Consider the following 6,000-nt stretch of genomic DNA (forward strand, 5'->3'; position numbering starts at 1 on the left):
CCGGTCTGTGATCTCAGAGCCATATCTATGTGGGGGAATTTGGGGTCAACACAGGCTGATGGTATCCAAGCCTGGGAGAGGTTTGTTGGCATGGTACCTTCCCTTTCTCCTCATTTTCCATTTCTCCACTCTTTATTCACAGTGGTGGGTGAAGTGATCATACCTGCTTTGAAAGAAAAAGAGTTTTAGTTCTGTGTATGCTAAAGTAGAGTGGAAGTTTCCTGGTGTTGAAGGAGACCTGGATGCCTGGAAACAGAGCAAGCACACTGCAGCGTCCCAGTGCCTGAAGAAAACACTTGCAGGAGTCTGTCTTTGACAATGTGTTGGTCCTTTTATTAACGTCTGTCCTCTTACACCTCTCAAACTCAATATTCTGCATCCTCCGCCATTCCACATTTACTCACATTCAGCATGGCTGTCTGGACTGACCAAGCTCTTTTCTAGGTTAGTGGTATTTGAGAGATGATTTTAAAAAGTGAGCTCAAGACCTCCTTCTTCAGATAGAACTCTCTCAAATGTGTTTTTTTCATCTGAGAAGGGACTCTCATTGCATTGTGAAGTTAACTGTCTATCAAAATAGCTTCACTTATCTAAAAAACTGGGGTAGGAAATGACTACCATAGAGAAGATAAGGCTGACGAGATCGATGGGTGGCTTCCAGTGGAAGTTCCTGTCCTCAGAGAACTCATGAACCAGGTGGAGATGTTGGACACTGCAGCTACACTGATGAAAAGCAGGTCGCAACTTCAAAGATTACTTCGAGAGGATATCTGAAACTATGCTCCTTCTCCCAAAATAAGCCCTATGACTCCAGTCAAGACCATGCATGGTGCCAGTCAAGGCCACAAGTATCACTTAATTGTCCTATATGTTCCTCTCGCTGCTCAAGCAGTTGTCTCTACCAAGAATGCATTTCCTACAATCCTATTAACAGTACAGAGTCTTTCTTGAGCAGTTGGCTATAGAATAGTGCTGAAGGCATGCATACATTACCCTTTCTCATTTAATTATCATGACCACATATGGAGACAAAGATAACATACACATTTTTCTTCCATTAATTAATTCATTCATCCATTCACTTTACATCCCAGTCAGAGCCCCCATTCTTTTCCCAGTCCTCACTCACACAGCATCTTCCCCTCTCTCCTCTCTCCTTCTTCTCTGAGAAAGGGAGCTCCCCAACACTGTGTACCAACCCACCGTGGCACATCAAGTCACTGCAGGACTAGGCCCATCCTCTCCCACTGAGACCAGAAAAGGCAGGCCAGTTAGGGAAACAGGATCTATAGGTAGGCAACAGAGTCAGGGACAGCCCCGCTCCAGTTGTTGGAGAACCTGCATGAAGACCAAGCTGCACATCTGGTACATGTGTTTGGGGGACCTAGGTCCAGCTCATGTACAACATAGGCATTTCTAAGCTGCAGAAGGAGAGGTATAAAATCTTAAGTGAGAAGCCCAAGATGACTTTGGAAATGAGAGGCAAAGCTAGGTGCTCTGGCTTAGATAGCTTCTTTCTAGACACTGTGTCTTTAGCCCCCAACTACACTGAACAGAGAGTATGACTGCCCTCAGCTCTTTCTAGGACCAGCCTGAGTTCATGAGAAAGCACATCCTTGAAAGTGATCTAAGTCTAGGCTGGGCTTCAGCTTCATAGTGTGGCACTTCGTGCTGGCTTGCGACACTGCCATAAATGTTCCCATGTGTGCTTTATTAGGACCCGATACACGCATACATAAGCCTCTTATGCCACCTTATTGTTTTGGGGATTTTGACTAGTATAAATATTAGTCAAGTAAAAACATGATACTTTTTTTTTTTAGGCTTCTTCAGAGTAGGTTAATTATTTCATTTATCAGCATGCTACCTATGATTGTTTTTCATGGAAGAGTAAAGAAGACTAAATGTGTGCCTGAGGTCTCAGAGGTTTATGATCAAGGTACAGACCCCAGTGCCATTTGTCAGGTTCCATAGCTGTTCTACCACAGGTCCTTTGCCTCCCAGTAAGAGAGACAGCTGGCAGTGTGCGGTTGTCGAGCACTGGATAGGCTGGAAAGGCTCAAGGGCACTCCTTGGAGGTGAACTCTCCTAAACAGGGATTCTGTTTCACATCATCAGAAATCCAAGCATCGGCTGTAGAGACAACCCCAGTGCTGAAGAAGCTGGGTGGAAAAGCAAAACAAAATGAATTGAGTCCAACAGCCGGAGAGCATGTCCCTCACGGTGATGTCAGCCACATGAAACATCATATGTAATCAGAGACTACGGGCACTTGTTTCTCTTTGCACAATTAAAACTAGGTTCTACTATTCCTGGGAACCATATTTTTAGAGTTTAAGCTGGGTGTAATGAGAATTCTAAAAATAACATTGTGAAAGGTGAGGCTAAGTGTGGGGGGCTGAGTTCACCCTGGTGCTGGGGCAATAAAACATTATCCATGGTCCATTTAAAGCCCTTCAGCCCTGGGATAACGTTTTTGCTTGGACAGAAGCTTAGTTCATCCTGTTTGGACCCAACTTAGTTTCCATCGACATGGTGGTGGTCCAGGGTTTAGGAACTATGAATGAGTTATTAGGGGAATTTTAAAGCTGTTGAAACACCTCAGGGGGCAGCTTCTTTCACAGGAGCTCTGGTTACACTGAGCTGAGAGGTTTGGGGTATCGACTGTTGGGACCACCACAGCTGGCCAGCTCACAGCCTTCCAGCATGAGGGCTCTTCTTAGAGTCATGCTTCTTAAGTCCTGAAGGCTGCCAATAATAACGATCCCTGGGTTGGCAATGAGAGGGCCTGTAACCTCAGACCCAGCGCGCGGCACCCAGTAGTGTGTCTAAATTATGACACATGCCTTGTAACAGATGTGAGAGACTTCAAGATTTTAATAAGTCCAGGCTTTGGAAGGGATATAGATTTCCTGGATGGAAAAGCCCTATATTAACTGTCCCACCCACAGCTCCTTTAAACACACTTGAGCACTCATCGCACACGAAGCCCTCCGTGCATGTGCGCATTGCCAGGTTCCAGCTTGACACAGACCTGACCCCAGCAGCAGACCGGCATTATCAAGTTTCTTATCACATCCTTGCCATCCAGTAACTTGACATCTCCTGTCCCTGGGGCCGTGCTAATGAGGCTGATGTTGCAAGCTTACTTTTGCTGATGAGCTACATGGCTTTCCTCCTGTGTGCTCAGGGATATTTTCCCTAGCTTGTTTGCCTGTTTATTTAAACTCAACCTGCAATTCTGAGTCTGGGATAAGATCACCGACTGCTTGTCTGTTGGCTCACAAATGTCTTGCTTTGGATGCAGACAAGATATGAGATAAACTAGTTCCATATGGGCACAAGTGTATGAAGAACACTGGATGTGTTGTTAATACCAGCAGGGCAGTGTCTGATAGACTAAACTAACCCTGATTCTCTAAGCAGCCTTAGCCCAAAGCAATGGCAACAATGATTTCTGTGACCTTGAACATGTACAGGGCATCTGATCACACAGTGCCTTCTGCAGGGATAGGCAAGAGCCATCTACATTTATTTTGTAGCCTGAGTAAACATAAAAAGAATTCTTACTTTCCTATGTACACAAATGCTTAGTAGCACTCCCTGGGGCTGAGGTTACTGTTTGAGAATTGTGAATGCACGGTTGATAGTAGACTGAACAACCTCCATACCTTTCCTTTTTGTCAGAGAAGCGGTGATTTTAGCAATGGTGAGGTATTTGCAAGTGGTCAAATCTAACTCCATCCTTTTTAGACTGATATCAAATTACAGGCTGGAGAAATGTCTTTCTCAACATTACCTGGCATTTGGTATATATCTGGAGTTACTTAAGACTCAGGCCAAACTCTATCAGGGTTTTGTTGTTGATTCTGTCGAGTAAGGTCTACCCAGTGGACTTTTCAGTATCTTTTTCTTTGCCTCTACTCTTTTTATTTTTGTGTCCCTTTGCCCAGTGGCAGCAAAGAGTACCTACACTTTAGTTCTTTCTCACTAAGTCTTCCCCTAAAACTATTATTCAGAAATCATCAGGCCAACATGTCCACACCACCACACAAATGACTGACAAAGCTGCTTTCTAGCTTTGTGTGCCTTGTAAACATTAAATTGAACTTGCGGTCAGATTTAGTTATGGCATCCGAGCAGCCTCAGGTCAGCACAGTTTGGGAAGCAATGGTCAAAATGGTCCATAGCTTGGATCTCATCGGGCCAGATTTATACCTGTTAAAGAATTGTGGGCTGATAGATTAGGCAAGAGCCATTAATTCATGTGGTTTCCTAACAGTTACAGAAATGAGAACCTAAGGAGACAGTGAGATTTCCCCATGCTCAAGGAGCTAGTTAATGATGAGGCAGAGGTAAGCCTCTGGGACCAATCATCATGAAGGTAATGGGCTGAACAAAAGATGTTCCATGGGGGGTCCCTTCCCCCATTCCTCTAAGAAATGCTTCGTGGATGTCTGTGTGGTATATGTGCATAGTGTTTAGTATGTGTTTTTGAGGTATGTATATATGTCAAGTTTGCCTGGTATATTTTTGTGTATGTATATTTGTATTTGAGGTGGGTATATGTACATAGTTTATGTAGTATGTCTATTTGTATATTGACAGAGGCCACCTAGGAAAGGCTATGTGGGAAGCAAGTGAGTTTCCTGGAGACAGTCCACCATTTTACGTGGATGTGACAGGTAAAGTCTGGAGAGGCCCAGCCCCAGAAACGTTGTCCCAGGATGGCTTCTTACTTCTGATAAACCTTTCTTCCTGGGCATCAGCCCACCCTATTGAGCAAATTCGACCCTGCAGATCAGCCTGAAGATGAACTTTCATGAATGAATGCTGCTTAGATGAATGGATTACTTCCTGATTTGAGTCTAATGATTTTAGGAAGAATGTTTAAGGGGATAGTTTTAGTTCTTTTGCCAGAAGATGTAATAAAGGTAGAATCAAGAATAAAATATGTCCATTTCTCATAGAATAGTAAGTAAAGGCTGCATAATAAGGAATACAATGAGTTTTCATAAACTGCACTAAGGAGAGACACAGGCTTGGGACAGATTTGTGGTCAAGGAAAAACATTCATTCTAGGTCAGGTCCAAGGATGAAACCACAGGTGTGTGCTATGATTAAGTAGGGCCATGGGAAGCTGTTGCTTTGAACTTATAATGAGCTTATAGAATGAAGCACTGCCTTGAACTTACTATAGACATCTGTCTGTAGCTCACACTTTGTATAACATTTTATCTATGATGTAATTTTATAAAATACTTTTGTCTAGAAGGTATAAATTGCCAGAGAGAAGAAATGAAGTGTGGCTTTTGGGGCTCTGTTCCATCCACAAAATCTATATATGTATATATGTTTGTTTGACTATATATATGTATATGTATATGTATATGTATATGTATATGTATTTATATATATGTGTGTGTGTGTGTGCCAAAAGTAAGCAGCTTTTGGTCACACAATTGCAGATAGAAATTGCCAAAGATAAAGCTGCTTTGGCCATGATTACTGACTCCATCTCTTCCTATCTCTTCCTGCCTCAGTTTACCCTGTGGGGCAGTTAGTTGTGCACAGATAGCCTGGTCCCTGGTTGAGCACAGGCCTTGAACCCCAGTAACCCAGTACCACTACCTATGAGAGATGACAAGTTTTTGGCCATGCCAGGGCCCCTGGTTCCTGTTGCAGCTACAACCTCCCACAGCCCTCTGCAGAGAGGTATGTGGACATCAGTCACATAGGCAATGCCCCAAGCTCCTGGTATTCTGTCTAGACTCCACCCCCACAGTTATCTGGCAACAGCCAGGTAGGCCCCTCCCCACAGTTACCTGGCAATAGCCAGGTAGACCCAGCTCACTATAAAAGGGGCTGTTTGCCTCCTCCTCCGTCTCTTACTCTCTTGTCCTGCTTCTCTTACTCTTACTCTCTTGCTCTCCCTCTCTCCCCATCCCCTCTCTCCCTCCCTCTCTCCATGTGGCCATGGCTGGCCTCTACTTCTCTGTT

The 6,000-nt window shown here is 44.0% G+C and overlaps 1 long non-coding RNA gene across 1 annotated transcript in view; it reads left to right on the forward strand.

The window, feature by feature from the left end:
* The window catches only part of LOC110303847, a 64,629-nt gene extending 59,684 nt beyond the window's left edge, over positions 1-4,945 (forward strand). Inside the window, exon 3 of the long non-coding RNA XR_002378976.1 lies at positions 4,609-4,945. This is a non-coding gene — a long non-coding RNA (uncharacterized LOC110303847). The remainder of the gene's footprint in view (positions 1-4,608) is intronic.
* The last annotated feature ends 1,055 nt before the right edge of the window (positions 4,946-6,000 follow it).

This window comes from Mus caroli, chromosome 1, assembly GCF_900094665.2.
Source record: "Mus caroli chromosome 1, CAROLI_EIJ_v1.1, whole genome shotgun sequence".
Lineage (NCBI taxonomy): Eukaryota > Metazoa > Chordata > Mammalia > Rodentia > Muridae > Mus > Mus caroli.